The sequence below is a fragment of the Hemiscyllium ocellatum genome, chromosome 12 (assembly GCF_020745735.1).
Source record: "Hemiscyllium ocellatum isolate sHemOce1 chromosome 12, sHemOce1.pat.X.cur, whole genome shotgun sequence".
Classification (NCBI taxonomy): Eukaryota; Metazoa; Chordata; class Chondrichthyes; order Orectolobiformes; family Hemiscylliidae; genus Hemiscyllium; species Hemiscyllium ocellatum.
The window spans coordinates 61,066,792-61,088,914 of record NC_083412.1 but is presented as its reverse complement, the minus strand read 5'-3'; positions in this window follow the sequence as shown (position 1 = coordinate 61,088,914).

Sequence of the window (22,123 nt, the reverse complement as noted above, 5' to 3'; positions counted from 1 at the left end):
CTTTGAATCAATATAGCTAACCTCACACAACCCTACAACTTACTCCACATATCACATGTTGACCACTTATGTAGCCTGTCTAAAACTCTTTGTATTCTCCTCACAATTATTTTTTCAACTAGGTTTGTATCATCAATAAATTGACGGAATTTGTCTTGGTACATTTTTCTAAATCACATAAATAGCTGACAACCCAGGACTGATCCTTGTGTCACTCCACTAGCCACGGTCTATATGGATGGGAAACTTGACAATTAGATGCAAAGGTTGCGACAGTGTTAAATAGTCGCTGACAAGCATGTGGCTGAAACATATCGCAAAGTTAAAATTCAGCTTTTTGTATCTATTGTTGGGATTTAATGGCTGGTTTACAACATATGAATTTCTGAGCTTTGGAAGTTCCACCAAAATGTGATGTCACTGTAAATATTTCACTTTGAGTAGATGAATCAAAGACATTTGCTTGATTCTGTTCAGATGTCAATGGTGAGTGGAATTCAAACTCATGACCTTCTGGTGAGAGTCCAAAAGCCAATTCCCCCCCACCCCCAACTCTGTAGTGGTGCAGCTGCCAGGGTCATCTCTTGAAGTATGTAACATTCTAAGAATGAAATTTGGATCTTAAACTTCAGAAGGTTGCATGTTTTTCACAGTTTTTTCAACATGCACTTGTTTACAGACATATTGTACCTACAGTGATTAACCATCATTATTTAGGACCGAAAATTTGCAGAAGAGAATTTTGTAAAGGTAACATGCAATGAAACATTCAATTGTTCCTGGTGTTTGCTAAATATACTTTTGACAAATAGTAGCTATGTAAAATTATGAAGTTAAACATAGTTAAAAATATAATTAGGTAAGTATAATATAGATCTTAGTTCCAAAGGGATCAAAGGGCATGGGGAGAACGCAGGATCAGGATACTGCTGAAAAAACTGATTGACATGTATTTGGAAAGGCATGGAGTGATAAGGGATAGTCAGTATGGCTTTATACATGGGAAATCAGATGTTGCCAGACCCACTGGGATTTTCTAGCAATTTCTGATTTTGTTTCTGATTTTCAGCACCTGCAGTTCTTTGATTGGTTGTTAAGTATCTCATGCTATTCCTAAGTGGGGAAACGATGGTGTAGTGGTGTTTTTGCTTGACTATTAATCCAGAAACCCAGAGTAATGCTCTGGGGACTTGGGTTCAAATCCCACCATAATAAAAAAATCTCGAATTAAGAGTTGACTGATGACGATGAAATCATTGTCAATTGTCAGAAAAACCCATCTGGTTCACTCAAGTCATTTAGGGAAGGAAAGCTGCCATCCTTATCTAGTCTGGCCTATATGTGACTCCAGAGCCACAACAATGTGGTTGACTCTCAACTGCCCTCAGAAATGGCCTAGCAAGCCACTCAGTTGTATCAATCGCTAGAAAGTCACAACAAAGAAATGAAGCTGGACAGATCACCTGGCATTGACTTTGGAACCGGAAAAAAACAACGGCAAAAACACAAACATTCCTGTCGACCATGCAAAGCCATCCTCACCAACATCTGGGGGCTAGTGCTGGAATTTGGAGAGCTGTCTCACAGACTTGTCAAACAACGGCCTGACATAGTCATTCTTATGGAATCAAAACTTACAGATAATGCTCCAGACACCATCATTACCATTTCTGGATATGTCCTGTCCCACTGAAAGGACAGACCTAGGAGAGGTGGCAGCACAGTGTGTTATAGTCAGAAGGAAGTTACCTTGGGCGTCCTTGACATTGACTCTGGACCCCTTGAACTCTCATAGCTTTAGATTGACAGAGCTAAGCAATCCCACAACCAACTAATTAGATCTAACCTCTGCAGTCCTTCCACATCCAGTCATGAATGATGGTGGACAATTAAACAATTCACTGAAAGGCAAGGCTCTACACATATCCCCACACATATCCCCATCCTCAATGATGGAGGAGCCCAGCATATCAGTGCAAAAGGGAAGGCTAATGCATTCACAACAATTTTCAGTCAGAAGTGCCCTGTGGATGATCCATCCCAGGCTCCTCCAATGGTCCCCACATCACAGATACCAGTCTCCAGCCAATTCACTTTACTCCGTGTGACATCAAGAAATGGCTAGAGTCACTGGATACTGCAAAGGCCCTGACAACATACTGGCAATATTACTGAAGACATGTGCTCCAGAACTTTCCGCTGTCCCAGCCAAGCTCTTCCAGTATTTAGAACACTGGCATCTACCCGACAATGTGAAAAATTGTCCAGGTATGTCCTGTACACAAAAAAAAGGACAAATCCAACCTGGCCAATTACTGCCCAGTCAGTCTACTCTCCATCATTCGTAAAGTGATGGAAGGGGTCATCAACAGTGCTATCAAGCAGCACCTGCTCAGTGCTCAGTGACACTCAGTTTGGGTTTTGCCAGGGTCACTTAGCTCCTGATCTCATTACAGCCTTGGTTCAAGCATGGACAAAAGAGCTGAATTCCAGAGGTGAGGTGAGAGTGACTGCCCTGGACATCAAGGCTGCATTTGACTGAGTATGGCATTAAGGAGCCCTGGCTAAACTGTAATCAATGGGTATCAGCGGTAAACTCTCCGCTGGTTAGAGTCATATCTGACAAAGGAAGATGGTTGTGGTTGTGGAGGATCAGTCATCTCAGCTCCACGACAGTTCTGCAGGAGTCCTTCAAGCTAGTGTCCTACAATCTTTAGCTGCTTTATCAATGACCTTTCCTCTGTTGTAAGGTCAGAAGTGGGGATGTTCACCAATGATTGCACAATGTTCAACACCATTCACAGCTCCTCAGTCACTGAAGTAGTCGGTGTTCAAATGCAACAAGATCTTGACAATATCCAGGCTTTGGTTGACAAGTGACAACTAATATTCATACCAAAAAATGCCAGACAATGACCATCACCAGTAAGAGACATTCTAACCACTGCCCTTTGACATTCAATGGTATTACCATCATGAAAATGCCTCATTATCAACATCCTTGGGGTTACCATTGATCAGAAACTCAACTGGGCTCACCACATAAACACAATGGCTACAACAGCAAGTCAGAGATTAGGGATACTGCAGCAAGTAACTCACATCTGACACCCCAAAGTCTATCGACCATCTACAAAGGTATAAGTCAGGAGTGTGATGAAATACTTCTGACTGGCCTGGACGTGTGCAGCTCCAGCGTGTCAAGAAGCTTTCTACCATCCAGGAAAAACCAACCCACTTGATTGGCACCACATCTACAAACATTCAATCCCTCCACCGCTGGCACAGTAGCAGCAGTGTGTACTATCTACAAGATGCGCTGCAGAAATTCACCAAAGATCCTTAGACAGCACCTTCCAAACCCATGACCACTTCCATCTAGAAGGACAAGGGCAGCTGGTACCTAGGAACACCACCACCTTCTAGTTCCCCTCCAAGCCACTCACCACCCTGACTTTCCTTCACAGTTGTTGGATCAAAGTCCTAGAATTCCCTCCCTACCGGCATTGTGGGTCAACCCACAGCAAGTGGATTACAGCGATTCAAGAAGGCACTTACCACCACCTTCTCAAGGGCAAGTAGGGATGGGCCATCAATGCTGGCCAGCCAGCGACACCCACATCCCACAATAATTCTTCCTGAACTAATCATGCACTAACTGCATTTGTATACTGCTTATTACATGGCAAATTGTTAATATTCTAGCCTGTTAATTTTTATTTTTAAAATGGCGACTGGGCTGAGGTGAGGGATGGATGGGAAGACAATGCAGTATCTATCTGTCACATTTTACATGCCCGCCTACACACCTAGGGCTGAGAGTGTTTAATGAGAAGTGTAAAATTCAGTCAGACCCCTAGAACACATTCACACAACACCTAAACGTTAAGCCTAGAACATAATTTTTCTTTATTCTTCTATTCATTTGTGGGACTTGGGCATTGCTGGCTGGCCAGCATTGATAGCCCATCCTTATTTGCCCTTGACAAGGTGGTAGTGAGCTGTCTTCACCTCGGCTTTCGCCTCCCCATTGTGACCTTTCAAATAAGTTGAATAATTAAACAAAGGATTAAGTTTCATGGTTGATAACTTCTGGTAGGTGAACATACAGGAAGAAATATTTTGGCATCATCCGAGTATTTTTTTAATCTCTCTAGGAGGTAGTCTGAGAGAGCAGCTCACCATTCTTGGTAGAATCCTTCTATTTTCAACCCACTGGAATGAAAGGAACAGAAATTGTATAGGTTTTATAATGGGCATGTCATGTATCCCATGAGATTACCTTGAATTAAAGATTTGCAGACGCCAGTGTTGGACTGGGGTATACAAAGTTAAAAATCACACAGCAAATCGTAAGAATAATTCCCCACAATCACCTGATGAAGGAGTGGTGCTCCAAAAGCTAGTGCTTCCATATAAATCTGTTGGACTAAAATCTGGTGCTGTGTGATTTTTAACTTTGAATTAAAGACTGCAGCAAAAAAAAATTCCTTTAAATAATAAATCTTTCTGTGGCCCAGTATGAAATTTTGTCTGATTTTACATCCATGAAGGGCATTTAGACATTTCACCATGTTAGAGCTGGTATATAAATTCATTTCTGTTGTTGCCATAGAGCTCTGCTATCAATTACACTACATTTGGTTACCCTTTGAAATTTAAATCCCCCTGGCCTATCCTCTCATGTTCACAGCAAAACAGCCTTCTTAATGCCTAACTTTGCTGAGGTGTTACTGCTGTGAAATATATTAGTTGAACTTTCTCACATTGACAAAGTCATTCAAAAACTTTGACTGAAAATCCCTCCCCAATTTGCCTTTCCCAGTAGCCCTGCTGGGGTTGAAACTTGGGCAGCTGTGGCATGGGAAATCGACGAAGTTGTGATTTCAGCTCTGGGGAAATCCTGAGTCGAAGTAAAGCAATGTGTGATTTCTGCCTGCCTAATGTGGGCTGACTCCCCAGTAGTTCCTGAGGTTACCTTAATTTAAATAATCAGGACAAGTTCCAAATTTCTGGACTACCAATTATTGGAAGCTGGCCAGTTGCAATGGGGAGTGGGAAGTAAGTTCCACTGAAGGATTTAATAGCCTGGAGCAACTTCAATCAATGTGGGAATGCTGCACCAAAATTACTAGCAAACTGATTTCTGATCAGTCTTCAAGAGAGCAGGGAGCCCCCAGGCTCTCGGATGGAGCTGTCAGAATCTTATTGAATGAAGACGGGCTGAGGAGGAAAGTCCTGTTTGGCAAAGAGCAATACAGACTCTCAAGGAATGCTGTTTAAAGGGCAAAGAAAGAAAGTAGGCAAAACAGTCAAAGTCAAAAGCAACACAATCACACATAGCATCTCGGCGCCAGAAGTGACCTTATCAATTCATTCAAATGAGGAGAAACTGGTTAAGAAGGTATTGTTCCAAGCAGACCTTCCATTTACAGTGACCTCCCAATATATTATTAATATGTCTGAATTACCAGCAATTAATATATAGGCAGTATTGCACGATCAGCTTCAACTTGGCAGTATTTTTTCAGTTTCAACCTTACATGCAACCATCTTACCCAAGCCTCATGTAGATTAATTGTTCCATGCATATGCATCCATGAAAGACTGCTTAGTGACATCTGGCGATGACTCTAACATTTTTTCTTGCATTTAAAACACCAGTTATTTTCTTTCAAGAATATTGATCCCACTTCCAAAAAACTGCAAGATTCTGTAAAGATTAGTCCTCCTCTGTACTGATCCCCTGATCTCAGGAATTTGAAACTTTTTCTCCAACACCATATTTGAGTGTTTACTTCTCTTGTCTTTTTGTTCCTCTCCTCATGAACACATGGTATTGGTTAATCCAAAGGTTGCAACCCTTTCGACCCTACCTTTTAATTTATCACTTGATTTCTGAAATGTTCCATCCAGGACCTCATTTCTATGCCTTCCAATATTATCGGTTCAAACAGCAATCACAACATCATCTGTGCCTCTTCCTTCTCCAACATCTTTGTATTCACTCATCCAAAACAGATATTAATCACAATTAATCAAGCTAGAAGAGAATTGAATGGAAAATAAACTTCTGAGGTGGATTAAAAGTTGGTGAAACCAGGAAAGAACATAGATGTGAAGGGAAGTGCGTGCTTTGACACAAAATCCCTCGTGGAATGGTACGGGATTCAGAGACGGGGCTATTGCTGCTTATGGTGTATTAGGATCTGAGGGCAGAAGCAAAGGGCAAATCTTCTGCTGCTCCTGGGTGTTGGAAACAAGGTAAGCAGGGGAACATAATTTAGCAGGAAGCTAAAAGTCAGATTCCCAATGGGAGAATTAAATGGGAGCATTTCAGTCCACGGAGCTTAAAAGGCAGATTGAATTTCCAGATGGCAAGGGAGGAGAAATACATTTGTCTTAATTTGCATGTCATGTATTTTCACTTAAAGGCCAGCTCGGCATAATTTAAATTCCCTTTTCGAATTAGGTTTTGAATTATTTTTCATCAATTTGTTGTGAAACACCTTCAGGCAGATTGAACCCACACCTCCTGACCCAGAGGTAGGGACACCACCACTATACCACAAAAACCCAACATGCAAAGCAATTCCTGTCTTCAAATTCACAATTGCATTGAATGGACACATAGCACAGGAGATTGCTATCTTCCTGGACTCTGGACTAAGTACCAGCTGATTTGTCCTCTTTGGACTGTGTCCACTTATGCCAGACTATGGTTGAAATCCGTTTGTTTAAAATAACTCCACAGAGGTCAGTATCCCATCACCAGGCCACCCGTTATTTACACACGCATGGTACTTTTCACTGATGCAGCTTCCTCAGAGCCAGCTCTCAGAGGGAACAAAACCTCTGAAACTCCTTTTTTTTTATTTTATTAAACAAATTACAAAACCGTTTACAACAAACATTTACAGCTGTACACAAGAGACAGCAATTTTACAAGGGAGAGGAGCAGCAAAGCTAGGCCCCAAACCCTACTATTCAACCATTTTACAGGGAGATGAGGACAAACCTCAAATCCCAGTTCCTCATATGACAAGACAGTGACAATGACATTTGTACATTAGACAATACTGTTACATACAAAAGTGCAGACAATACAGACCCAGCAAGCCCCTGTCCCTCCCACCTTCCGACCGCTCTAAGGCAGCCCGCCCCAACCCACCTTCTGGTTCTCGGTCCACCCCATGCCCCTTCCAGTTCTCGGTCCGCCCTGACAAACCTTTCGACCACCTCTAGGACAGCCCACCCCGGTACCCGCCCAGGGTGACAGCGCTCAGGTTGGCCTACCCACCTTCTGGCTTTGCTAACCGCCCTCAGCACCTTTCAACCACCTCTAGGACAGCCCGCCCCGATACCTGCCCGGGTGACAGCGCTGAGGACGGCTACCCGCCTTCTGGCTCTCGGTCTGCCCCTACATACCATTGGGCTCTCACCCACCCCAATGTGCCATCCGGCCAGTGGGCTATCCTGGCACACCTTCCGGCCACCTCTAGGACAGACCATACCCTTCCCTGGGATGACAGTGTGCAGGGTAGCCCACAAGCCTTCCGGATCTCAACCTGCCCCTATGCACCTTCTGGTGCTTGGCTGCCCTGACACTCCTGTTTATATCTGTCAGCCAGGACTCCCTAATTGGATCAAATTAATGACTCCTATTAGAGGCTGCTAAAGGGTGAAAGTCTGTCTGGAGAAGGGGGACAGACTGACCAGGGAAGGATGGAAAAGCCCGAATGTTTACATAGATGCATCCACTCCAAGATCCTGAGTAATTCTCCCATTTTGTACATCATGAGTACCTGTCTACTGCACCTTTAAATATGGAGTCAGGAATCGCACGAAGTAACAGCAGGGGCATTGACTTCCTGCCTGCCCATCACAAGATTCGTCATGCTCCCTACACATGCACATGTGCTGAGCTTACAATGACATGACTACACAAGAAAAGTTGACTTGTTCCTGAGCAGAAGAGACATCTCTTCCGAGTTTATGAAATCTGTTCTTAATCTGCTTGTATCTTTATGCAGTATCCTCCATTCTGAAAGAGGCAATCAATGCACAGAAATGCTTGGGAAAGTTTGCTTATGGCTTGCAAATCAAAGTCCATATAAATAACTGGGATCAGAGATGAAATGTAAAAGCTAGGAATATAAAGTCAATGGTTATGGGCTACAGAACACAGCATAGAAAAGGGATATGACTGATAACATGTCAAAATCAAAAGCACATTCTGTGATAGAAGAAAGGCAAACCTTATCTGATGTTGGGAAGTATAAGCAAAGAAATAAAGAATAGATTCGAGGAAGTGGCATTGCTTGACATTACTTAATACATCTGATATTTTCTAACCTCCTCTACAACTCAGTTTGTGACTGTTTAATCTTGTTGACCTCTTGTTACCACTTTGGTGATGACCGGAAGTCATATATAACTTCTTAGATAATCACAATGCTTCTTGGCTTTGAAGATATTCTTCAGACTACACCAGGCAGTCACTTTGCTGTCACTCTTTGCACATTGCTGCACAGTGATAATGGCCATCATAAAGTAACAATTGAATGCAAATGAGTATTTCATCAATAGTTGCCTTAAATTTAACTTTTTTTCTTGTTTAAAACTAGAACACAATTGATATTAATTGAAATAATAAGTGATATTGAGTAAATAGCTTATTTAGTGTTAGCTGCCAAATGTCTGGCACTTCAACTTGTGTTAATGTCAACCCACACTAGCTAAAGACTCATGTACTAGACATTAATCCTCAGTTGCACTATAAATACACGAGGCATCCATTGAAAAGGCATAAATATCTTCTGTCAGTTTCTACTTTAATATTTTCAAAGACAGCCTATCTGGCTTGTTGTGTTGAGATGGTGTATTTTTGTTTCTGGTAAGACTATGACCTTGGTGTTGCAAGAGTGAGCTGCATAGTGTCAGCAGATGCCTGTTGTAAAGTCCCTTCATCCTGTGTCATTTACATGAGGCCAGGCATATGAACAGCTGAGCACAGTCAGAATACATTCCACCAGCTGCTCAATAATTACTGGAATCACAATTTCTTGCTGGGATTTTAAAAAGTTAAGTCTCAAGACTTAGAGGAGGTCAAAAAAGGTTAAAACACATTTCACAAACACTAAGCCTCCTTGGAAAAAAGCTTAGGTAGTTTTGTATATTTTGTATTTTCCCACATCGATATCAAATGCTGTATCTGTGTACATATGGTAGCCATATTTGATTTTACAACTTATATATAATGATATACTCATTCCTACCTTGCTGTTTCCTTTCTTCCACCTGCTTCATAAATTACATCTCCAAAGTTACACGGCCATACAGGAGAGCTGTGAAATGTAAGGGAATTGCTTTCTTACATCTTTGGAAACCTTTTGGTTTTGGTTATCTCATAGACAATAATAGGTATGTAAAAAAAAAGTTTAAATTAAAGTAAAACATATACAGGAATCTCAACAGAATGAATACAAGGTAGTCCTCGTTAGGTACATTCCTGAAAGAGAGAATTATGGAATAATCAGAAGACCACATGTGAAATAATAGGTGAAAGGTTGTTGTATATAAAGTAATAAAGAACCAAGAATGCATTCTAGTGTAATGAATCTAAAGGCACAGATTTCACATATAACAGGAAATTCATAGGTTATATTCTCAGACCTTGTGTCTGGTTATGGTATATCTGACATAGTCATAGAGTCACACAGCACAGAAACAGACCCTTCAGTCCAACCAGTCCATGCTGAACATAATCCCAAAGTGAACTAGTCCCACCTGCCTGCTCCTGGCTCATAACCTTCCAATCCTTTCCTATTCACATACCTAGCACAGAAGGAGACCATTCAGCCCATCATATCTGAAAGAGCATTATGATTTAGTGCCAATGTTTTTTTTTACAATACTCCTGCATATTGTTTCTTTGAAATAATCATCCAATTCTCTCTTGAACACCTTGATTGAACCTGCCTCCACTACAATTCCAGGCAGTATATTCCAAAATCAAACCACCTACAGTGTGAAAATTCTTTTTTTCAACATTATATTTGTTTCTTTTGCAAGTCACTTAAAATCTGTGTCCTTCCTTCTCAATTCATTGACAAGGGGTAACAGTTTCTCTGTATCTACTTTGTCTAGCCCCTGCATGATTCTTAAAGGAAAACAATCCTAACTTCTCCAAATTATTTTCATAATTGAAATATCTCATTTTTGGAATTATTCTTGGAAACCTCTTTTGCACTTTGTCCAATGCAGTCACATCCTTCTGAAAGAGTGGTATCCAGAACTGTCCACAATAATCCAGCTAAAGTCTAACTAGGTCTTATACAAGTTCAATATCACCTCCTTGCTCTTGTACTCTATGTCCTTACTAAAATGACACTTGTACACTTAAATCCAGATCCCTATGCTCATGCATCATCTTTGCAATGGTAAGGTTAATTTGATATAATCTCTCTATGTACTTTCTACCAAAATGAATCACCTCTCACATTGCACATTGAAATTCATCTGACACCTATCTGCCAGTTTCACCAATTGGTTCTAAGTTCTTTTCAAGTTCTACACTGTCAGTTTTCAACACCACCAAATTTTTTATTTGAAGCAAACTTTGAAATTGTCCCCTGCACACCAAGACCGAGATCATTAATATAAATCAAGAAAAATAGGATTCCCAACTGCAAATCCTGGGGAACTCCACTTGAAACTCCCTCCTGTATGAAAAATATCCACTAACCATTACTCTTTTTTTCCTTTTTTTTCAATATGTCACCCCAGAGTCATGTCTATGTCCACAGAAACATCTGCCAGTTGCCTAACTAATAAGTCCTCTATCACTACTGTTCTTCCATCATATTCTTCTCTTCCTCTTATAGCTGAACACCTCATGTTGACAAAATCTGGCTCTTATTGTGTTCTTCTGCAGAACAAATGTCCTCACCAGTAATCAGAATGGTAACCTGATCAATGTGCATGACCCAGGCACCACCTTCCTGGCTCTCTTAGTCTGCCTGACAATCACACATTCCAATTCTGCCTGTATGATCCTAGTCTGCAGTGTGACCATCTTTCTAATTTGCTGTTCACATTGTTTTCAGCTTTGCAGGTATGCCACTGTCACTCCAGTCTCCTCTTCAGCTCTGCAAACCTGGAGTTCAAGTTTCTGTAGCTGGCAGCATTTCCTGTACGTGCGGTTGCCTTGTTCACCTGTGGTTTCCATGACTTCCCACATATTACAAGACACATGTCCCATGTGACTGAGCTGTCCTTTTATGTGTTAGCTTTATTATACTTTGATTTAATTTAATTATATTACCTTATATTTTGTTTTATTGGCCCTGAGAAATGTTGCTTCTCTATTCCTAATCATAAATTTAAGTAGCTACTTCTTTAAAGATAAATAAGCTTTTCTCATTTACTAATATCTAAAGACAACCCCAATTGTAGTTTCTCACCAGCCAATGAATTTATGGTGTTCCTGAAATGTCACTCTTCAGTTTTTGTTCTTCAAAACTGCCATTTTAGAATTAAAACAAAAGGAGCTGAGCCCCACTCTCTCTTCATGTCCTTTGCACCCTCCAAACGATATCACTCTATGCCCCTCTCCCAGTCCCACTGTCTTTATTTTCTCACTGTTTCCTGTGCTACAGTTCTCATTTTTTTAGAAAAAATGTAAGTTCAATATTCTTTGTTATTTGGTGTCCAGTTACTAGTGAGTATGAATCAATAATTAAAATGAGCCAACTAACTGCTTTGATTCCTGTGACCATCCAAATAAGTTAGATTTAAGATTAGATTTAGGCTAATAATAGGCTTCTGTAAAACAGACCCCATCACATGAGAATCAGGATTGAGAAAGTTCTCAGAAGGAAATCTATGAACCCTTATCTTTGCAATTCTTATCAACCCTTTGGGCCAAGTGTCATATCACACATGTTTGAAATCTGGCACCAAAGGTAAAGCAACACTTCACAAAATCATTATGTCACACAGCCCCGCTCCCTCTTCATACTTAAATATTAACTTGATAGAGCATGCCAAAGTCTAGAAAGGGTTGCAGGTGGGTGGTAAGATGGAGAAAGTTTTGTTAATGTTCAATAATTATGTTGGACAAAATGTATAAAACTTAGGTCAATATAATGGAAAAATTGCTGAGGGGTTGAGAACATTTTAGAGTTTTGCTTTTTTGAGTCCATAACTGATGGTTCAAGGGGTTATAGATTTCCTTCTAAGAACTTTGATTTATTTCTTCAGAAAACATGTATTTCATTAAAGCTTTTTAATTAAAATACTTGCTGTATTGTATCTGCAGTTCAGACAGTGCTATCATAAATTTAACACAATATTCATTTCTTCAACAGGTGGAAAGTGTTTGTTAAATCTTGTATCCAGAGATTGAAGTGACCTAGGGTTACAACCTTGTTTCAATATTAAATTCATTTAAGCTTTTCTTTTAAGACATATTAGTAATTGGATGATAATGGGATGTGTATCAAAGAAGAAATTTTACATAATGATAATGTAGAAATAACTCAGTAGGTAAATTGAATTTAATTTAACTTGAGTCTAAATTAAATATAGGTAAGATGAAGAGCGGGCGAGGAGAGGTTGCAAGCTCAGCGGAACTGGAAGTTTGGACTGTATTTGCTTCAAAACAAGAAGTATAACAGGTAAGACAGATGAATTTCGAGCCTGGATTAATACATGCAATTATGATGTTGTTGCTATCACAGAGATACAGTTGAAGGAGGGACAGGAGGGACAGTTTAATGTTCTGGGATATCAATTTTTCAAAATGAGATAGAGGAAGAAGCGAAAGAGACGGGGGACTTGCATTACTGGTTAGGGAGTACATCACACCTGTGGTGCAGAAGAACACCCTGTAGGGATCTTGCAGTGAGGATTATGGGTAGAGCAAAGGAATAGGAAAGTTGCAATCCCAGTGCAAGGATTATACTACAGACCTCCCAGCTGCCAGTGGGAGATAGAGGAAGTGATATATCGTCAGATTCTGGGAAGATGTGAAAATAACAGAGTTGTGGTGATAGGTGATTTTAACTTCCCCCAAGTTGACCTGGGACTCCCTTAGTGCCAGAGGTTTGTATGGAGAACAGTTTATTAGGTATGTCCAGGAAGGTTTTGTGAAACAATATGTGGGTATGAGGGAAGGAGCCGTACAAGACCTGGTATTGGGCAATAAGCCTGGCCAGGTGATCAACGTTTCAATGGAGGAGTATTTTGGGAATAGTGGCCATAATTCTGTATGTTTTCAGATATTTATGGATAAGGCCAAGAGTGGACCTCAGATGAAGGTGTTAAATTGGGGGAAGGCCAACCCATAACCAAATTAGGCAAGGATTAGTGAATGTGGATTGGGAGTGGCTGTTTGAGGGTAAATCCATATTTGACATGAGGGAGCCTTTTAAGGACCAGTTGATTAGAATGCAAGACAGGCATGTTCCTGTGAAAATGAAGGACAGGAATGGCAGGACTTGGAAACCTTGGATGACAGTGGAAATTATCAGCTTAGTCAATAAAAAAGGAACCATACCTAATGTTTATGCAACTATAAATAGTTGAAGTCCTTGAAGAATATAGAGAAAGTAGGAAGGAGCTCAAACAGGGAGTTGGAAGGGCTATAAGGGGCCATGAAATGTCTTTGGCCAGCAGGGTTAGGGAGTATCCTAAGGCATTTTATACATATATTAGAAGTAAGAGGGGAGCTAGGGAAAGAATAGACTCACTCAAGGATAAAAGAGGGAGGTTATGTATGAATCCAGAGGAAATAGGTGAGATCCATGATTACTTTACATTGGTATTCACCAAAAAGAGGCACATGAGGGATGTTGAGGTTAGGGAAAAGTGTGAATACTCTCGAGCAGGGAAATCACATGACACAAGGTGTTCACCAAGTCTTCAACTGATGAAGGAGCAGTGCTCCAAAAGCTTGTGATTTCAAATAAATTGTTGGTCTATAATCTGGTGCTGTGTGACTTCTGACTTTGTTCACCCTAGTCTAACACCAGCACCTCCATAAAAATACTGTGGGAGGCAAGGGAGGAAATAGCGAGGGCTTTAACAGATATCTTTGCATCCTCCTTTGCATCAGGCAAGGTTCTAGAGTATCGGAGAATAGGTAAAGTTGTTCATTTGTTTAAGAAGGGAAACAGAGATCATTAAAAGATTTACAGGCTGATGATCCTGATGTCAGTGGTGGGGAAGCTGTTGGAGAAGATACTGAAAGACAGGATTTATTCACATTTGACTTATTAGTAATAGGCAGCATGGGTTTGTGCGGGAAGGGTCATGTCTCACCAACTTGACTGAGTTTTTTCAGGAGGTGACAAAAATGATTGATGAGGAAAAAGCAGTGGATGCTGTCTACATGGACCTTAGTAAGGCATTTGATAAGGTATCATATAGCAGGCTGATACAGAAGTTGGAGTGTCATGGGATCTAGGGTAAGCTAGCTAGCTGGCTTGATCACAGAAGACAGAGAGTAGTGGTAGAAGGCTGCTTTTCAGTATAGAGATCAGTGGTGTTCTGCAAGGATCAGTGCTCAGGCCTTTGTTTCTTGTAGCATGTATAAATGATCTGGATGAAAGTGTAGGTGATAGTAAGTAAATGTAACTGATTAGTAAGTTTGAAGATTAGACCAAAATTGCAGATAGTGAGGAGAATTGTCAAAGGATCCAATGGGATACAGATAAATTGCAGATTAGGACAGAAAATTGCAGTTGGAGTTTAATCTGGTCAAATGTGAAGTGATGCATTTTGGAAGATCAAATTCAGGTGTAAATTATACATTAAATGGCAGAAGCCTGAGGTGCATTGACATACAGAGAGATCTGGGCATATAGTTCCATAGATTCCTGAAAGTGGCAACACAGGTGGGTAAGATGTTCAAGAAGGCATGCAGCACACTTACCTTCATCAGCCAGAGCACTGAATAAAAAAGTTGGCCAATTATGTTACAGCTATATAAAATTTCAGTTTGGCCACATTTGGAATATTGCATGTAGTTCTGGTCATCCACTACCAGAAGGACGTGAATGCTTTGGCGAGGATGCAGAGAAGTGTCACTGGTCTGAAAGGTTTAGTTAAGAGGAGAGGTTGGATACGTTTAGATTGTTTTCACTGGAAAGATGGTCGCTGAGGGATGACCTGATAGAGGTTGACAAAATTATGAGAGGCATAGATAGGGTGAATAGTCAGAGGCTTTTTCCCAGGGTGAAAAGATCAACTGCAAGAACGCACAGGTTCAAGGCGAGAGGGGGAGAAAGTTTCAGGGAGCACTGCATGGCAAATATTTACCCAGAGGTTGGTGGGCATCTGGAACTCACTGCCAGTGGAGGTGGTGGAAGCAAAAATGTTAGCAATGTTTAAGTAACTTGTTAGACACATGAACATGAGGTGAACAGTGGGATGGGCAATAAGTAGCAGGTTTAAATAAGAATCAAGAATTGATGCAGGCTTGGTGGGTCGAAGGGCCTGTTCATGTGCTGGGCTGTATTGTATTGTATTGTTTTGTATGTAAAGGTGATCCTTCTCTATCCCAGTAGGTTCAATGTATTAAACATTGAGTGAAATGGTGCATAGTGACCTTTTTTTTAAAGGTGCATAATTTGTTCTGTTTAAAAATTCGACGGGTTTGGCTAAAGCATTCTCAATTTTGCTTGTATGAACTTCACAATTCAGGCTTTTTCTCACACTGTTTACAAAAGGAGAACAGATTTTGGACTAAGTTAAGCCCCCTTTGAATAGCAATGTGCATTTTCATAACTTTCAAGAATGAGTTAACACAGGCCAGAGTTAACAACAAACCCCATATCATAGCAAACTACTTAATGAAGAAAGATTTTCTTCTTTTGCAATTCTTTAGGATGAAGGATGACTTGCTTCTACTCTAGTTTGTTATAGTCTGAGATGGCTAGTAGGGAGACTCTGTGATCTACAGACTTTGCCACATGTGGGGCATCTGGGACTTGAATAACTGGGCAATGAACTGTTTGGATGTTTGTGTGTAGTCTTCAACATCTCACCTTCACCTCTGTGTGTGTATGATGAAGTCTCTTGATGTGATTGGTGCCTTCCAGAAAAAAATCTTCTTCATTTTAGTCAGTCACAATTAGGGACAAAAATTAATTGCTGGGAGTTTTAATCTCTTCAGAAGGGCTTTGAGAACATCATGAAAGCCATTTCGTTGTGCTGTTAGGAGTCTCCTGTCATGATTGAGTTCTAAAAAGAAAAGTTGCTTCTGAAGAATACATAAAATACCCATCACATTCTCTCATTATCTTAGGAGATGAATCAAAGTCACAGACAACTGTACATGGGCTAACTATTTTTAAGATTTATTATAAGACTGCATTTGTAGCAAGGTGAAAGTGAGTAATGTAGAAGCTAGAGATTAGAATCAAGATTAGAGTGGTGCTGGAAAAGCACAGCAAGTCAGGCAGCATCTGAGGAGCAGGAAAATCAATGTTTCGGGCAAGAGCCCTTCATCAAGCTTTTGCCCAAAATGTTGATTTTCCTGCTCCTCGGATGCTGCCTGATGTGTTGTGCTTTTCGAGCACCACTCTAATCTGCACTTGTAGCAACCCCATGATGAGGTGAAGCATCATGTGCGAAGGTGAAACTTTGGAGTGATGCTTTTAAACACAATCCTTGCAAAACTTTGCAACTTTACTGTGAATAAGTCAATGCTCAGTGACATACCAGCACATAATCCATGAACTGAGGTTGATGGAAAACTACTATATTTCAAACTTTGCCACAAGAATTCCATTAGAGCATAAGAAGTGGGAACGAGAGTAAGCTGTTCAGCCTCTAGAGTCTGCTTCGCCATTCAATGCGACCATGGCTAACCTGACATTCCTCATGTCCACTTTCCAGCATTTTACCCTGAACACTTGATTCCCCTATTGATCAAGAATCTATCTCAGCTTTAAAGATACACATGGACTCTGCCCCACAGTCTCTGTGGCAAGGAGTTCCAAACCATGTGAGTAAAAAATTTCCCCTCATCTCAGCTTTAAGTTGGTGCCCCAGGTCAAGGCTCTCCAGGCTGGAGTGCAGCAGCCTCAACGTGATCATTTAATTTTTCTGGTTAGATAGGCAATTCTTTGACTGTTTTTGTCTAATCACCCCCACTTTGGTTGTTGAAAGATGAACGAAAACTTCCTTGTAACTCTAAGACATTTGAAGAGGTTTATTCTCTCACCAATGGGAATCCAACTGTATAGAACATGCACCAAAGGCTAAATTACTCGCATGAGGTGTCAAAGACTGGTAATATGCAGGTGTAGGTGCATCACAGGAGTCTTATTTAATAACAGCGCCATCTTCTGCTTTGGGGATCAACACTTCATGATTAGAAAGTAATATAATGAAGAAAGAAGATTTACAAAATGTAAGTGTAAATGATACATAAACTGCTCCGTTTAATGAATCAAAAACTTTTGCCTTCTCAGCAGGAATTTGGAATCGTTTCTGGAAGTGCTTCCCAAACAATAGCTGATGCAAATCAAAATTTGTTAACAATTTAACACTAGCATTTTATAATGAGCCTTGTTGACGTTTGAAATAAAGATTTCTTGCTACAGAGTACATTGTTATCTATGTTTCTTATTTAATGAAAGGAAATATTCTTGTGGTGAAAAGAGGAAGTTTAGCCATTCCCTCCTTCGAATAAAATGTCCCAAGTCAGTGTCTGTGGACAATTTTGTGGCATTTTTTTGTGCTAAATTAGTAGGTTGAAGATGGAATGTGACCAAATAGAAAATTGAGAAAACAAATGCGTAACATATGTGTTCGTATCGTCAAGAAAGACAGAAGTAGATATTTAAATATTAATTTGGATTGCTTGTTTCCATGTGAATAAAAGAGCTCATTGCTTTTCATGGTTAAGCACAAGTATACACCATCAAGTGATCACAACACGACCTCTGTTTGGGTACATGTTGACAGGAGGGGCTGAATGAAATTCCACACTGCCAACTCTAAAATTACATAGCCAAATTAGTAACCAGTATATATAAATAATTAGATAATGATGCCAATTAATGATAACCACATTATTAATACTTGCGAATTACTCTGACCTCTGAGAATATGTGTGGCTTTTAATATTGACCTTAAATTTACCTTGTCACTTACATGAAATCACCTGAAATGAAGGAAACACATCTGGTCTGTTAAGCTATTTTCCAACGTCATCAATGGCCTATGTGCACTCCACATTTATGATGGGTCAAAGGGGCAGGTCTGCTGACTGCAACCACCATAATGCTGATCATAATTAAACACACACACACACACACACACACACACACACACACACACACACACACACACACACACACACTCCCATCCCCACATTAAGTTCAATTCTATACACATACACTTTCTCTTCCAAACACATACACAAAATAACATGACCCATAAGAGTACTGATAAATCTTCTGTTGTGCACATACATACTAACTTTGTCACAGCCCTGAAGAAGGGCTCATGCCCGAAACATCGATTCTCCTGCACCTTGGATGCTGCCTGACCTGCTGCACTTTTCCAGCAACACATTTTCAGCTCTGATCTCCAGCATCTGCAGTCCTCACTTTCTCCTAGAAGATTTTAACCTACTGCGAATCCTCTTGCAAGGATGCCTTCCTTGAAGAAGCTCTCTTCCTCCCTCTACAAGGATTTCAGTGAGTCCCTCTCTCACTGCACACCCCAGGTCATCTCCTCTGCCCAGAAGCTCTTCAGCCACATTCTCAAACAGACTCGCTACCGCAGCCACATCTCCTTCCTCAGCACCTGTCTACGGAACCGACTAATCCCAAACGGACTCCGGAGTACGTTCAGAACATTCCTGAAATGTCGACTCTCCTGCTCCTTGGATGCTGCCTGACCTGCTGCGCTTTTCCAGCAACACATTTTCAGCTCTGATCTCCAACATCTGCAGTCCTCACTTTCTCCTACAGCAATTACATATCAACTTATCGACATAATAGATCATGTCTAGGATAATGCAGTCTAATGAATATTGTTCACTCACTTAGATATAATACATACAGGACTTTGCCTTTTCAACATATTCCCAGTTCTCACCTGAAGGATTCTACTGAGTTGACCCAAGTCCATGTTTATAGATTCGGGGAGCTGCCAGTAGATGCCAAGATGATAACCACAACAATATGCTGATTATGTCTGAGCCCAGTTTCAGCTGAGCTGCAGGCCTCTTGCTTTTGGCACACTGTCCCAGAAGGTAATGCATTTCTAGCTCAAAAATATGCCAAATGCATTTCCATTCTTGTACCTTCAATCCAGATTTTCTTTTCTATTTTATTCAGTCATTAATTAACACAGTGGATAGTAAGTAGCCTTTCTCTTTGACATTCTACAAAATATTTTCAAATCATATAACCCCTTTCAGTCCAGGGGCAAATAACTCATTTGTTGTTCAAAATCTTTATTTGTGAAAGAGCTGGCTCATGCTTGGAAATGGCTTTACTTGGCAGTTTTCAGAAATCCTCTTAAGTGAATCCTATCTTCATCTGCTATCGACTTAGCTGCATACTTTCCTTATAGACTGTTGGATTGTTTTCTGCCCAACAATCTTTGCAGACTTTGCTACTTTCTAGCAGAGGCATGTAAATCAATTAAATTTTTCTTATTACCTTGGCCCACACAAGATCATTGAAATTTAACAAAAACAGAAATTGCTGGAAAATCTTCAGACAAAAAGAAGGGCCACTGGACCTGAAACTTTAACTCTGATTTCTCTCTACAGATGCTGCCAGACCTGCTGAGATTTTCCAACAATTTCTGTTTCTGTTTTTGATTTCCAACACTGGTGGTTCATTTGATTTTTCATTGCACTTTAAGTCTGATCAAACATGGCACCTTCCTGGACTGCACTATTCAGTTGTGGTTGAAGTGTCTAATTTTTTATGGTTGATTGTTTATTATTACAGCATGCCTGTCATGGAACCATAGTGTCTTGTGGCACAGTGGGAGTGTCTCTGCATCAGAGATGGAAATCCTATGTTCAAGTCCCTAACATATGTCATAATATATCTGAGCAGGTTGATTAAAATTATCTACCATGAAATTATTGTGAATTGTCACAGAAAACACATCTGGTTTATATCTGTCATTTACCAAAGGAAATATGCCATCCTTACCTACCTGTGACTTCAGGTCATAACAATGTGGCTGACTTTTAATTGCCCTCTGAAATACTTCAGTAAGACATTCAGTTTAAGAGCTAATTAGAATGGACAATAAATAGTGGCCTTGTGAGTGATGCCCACATCCCATTATAAAAAAGAAAATCACAACTTGATGATACAAGTGAGGTACCCAGCTGAAGGTGACCATGATGGGTGGCTTAGAAAAATAATCATGTTGAGTACCAAACATATTGTTACTTCTACCTTATAGCTTCAGGATAAACAGTGAAGGAATGAAATATAGATTAGCACATGCATATATTATTTGAGAATATTTTCAACTTATGTATAATGAGAACAGACATTCACTATCATGATAATTTCAAAATGTTCAAATCACTAAAATAACCAGTCTAGCCAGTCTGACAATTCCCAAGATGCATTATATCTTTATATTCTTGTAGATGGAGTCACAGTGACAGGGCTTTTTCCTCATCTCTTCACTTCTTCAATGTTCTCTTCTCCTCCTAAAGATGAATATTTGTATGAACATTTCAATCATAAAGAAAATCAGAACTAAACCCGACACACAGTCCCTTCTAAGGCTGTTGCTTAGCAATCAGAAGACAGTTTTCAGGAATTTTCACAAATAAATAATGTTAAACAGTATACAATACCTAATTAATACTTTGAATGAGATGTACTAACTGAGGAGCAAATATGGATTGAGGTTATGGGCTGAATCTCACCAGAAATTGGCTAAGTATAACTTATTGGAGTTTCATGGAGAGTTTCTCTCTACAGGGATTTCTGGGCTTTCTTGGTCTATCATCCTAAATTCATGCATTAACTTTGCATCACGCCTTCATCGTGCCCCGCTTCTCCAATTTGCCAACTCGCTATAGGCACATGCTCTCACCAGTGCTGGACTCAGCCAGGGACCCTGACACTGCTACAACTTTGAAACTCAGTCATGCATCCAGTCAAGAGCTTACAATCTGTGTTGTGTTTCCTCAATGTCCAGTGTAGACCAGCATCTTTTCATTATTCAATGTGGGGCCATCACAGACTGAAAAGCCTTCAAACGAATCACCAACATCAAAAGGCAACAAACCCTGCCAAAGCCCTTAAACTGTGGACCCATGATGTCCTTAACTTCCTATACCAGGATCTCCTGACTGACTGAAGCCCCACTTGATTGACTGAGGAGTATCCTCCTTAGAATTTGAGGCATGGCCATTTGGTTGAAGGGCAGATGCGCTGTGTTGAGCACGCAGGCTGCTGGAACATGCTGCAGGCATGAGACTGACTTAACACAAAGGTATACAGTAAGATGTCCACCCCTTACCTGTTGACTGCTCACAATTATGACAAGCTGCCTGACTTTGTGTCTCTGCTAGGCAGCACAGAAAAACAGAAGTGTTGTGAGCCTTTAAGTGCAGCTAAGAGGGCAAGCACGAACAGGGAAGGCCAGGAAGGGATCTGTGCATATCCAGTAAGGGAAAAAATGAAGTGCTGATAGAGCAAGTGAACAGATCTGAAATGCTCCTTGGTTCAATCCATGAGATGGTGCCTGGCCCTGTCTGTAAAGTGTCTTTATAACAGCAACACAATGAAAGATGCCAGTGCTGCATTGGAATGCAAAAGGGTACATCTATGATGTGCCATGAAGATGTGGTGAGGCTGCTACATGTCAGATGGCAATGTCTGTAAATGTGAGGTGAGTGTGGTTACTGATCATGACGTGTGCCCTGAGATGTTGGTGCCAGATGTCCAAGCGGGCAGTCTGGAGGCGCATGTGGCAAGCTGGAATCAGCAGGTAACTGCTCTGACTTTGACAACAGGAATTATTGCTGTCTAGTTTCTACCTGACAAGTAGGAGGATAGGAAACTGCAAATAAATGAGGTGAGATGAGGTAATAGTGAGATGTTAAAATGTG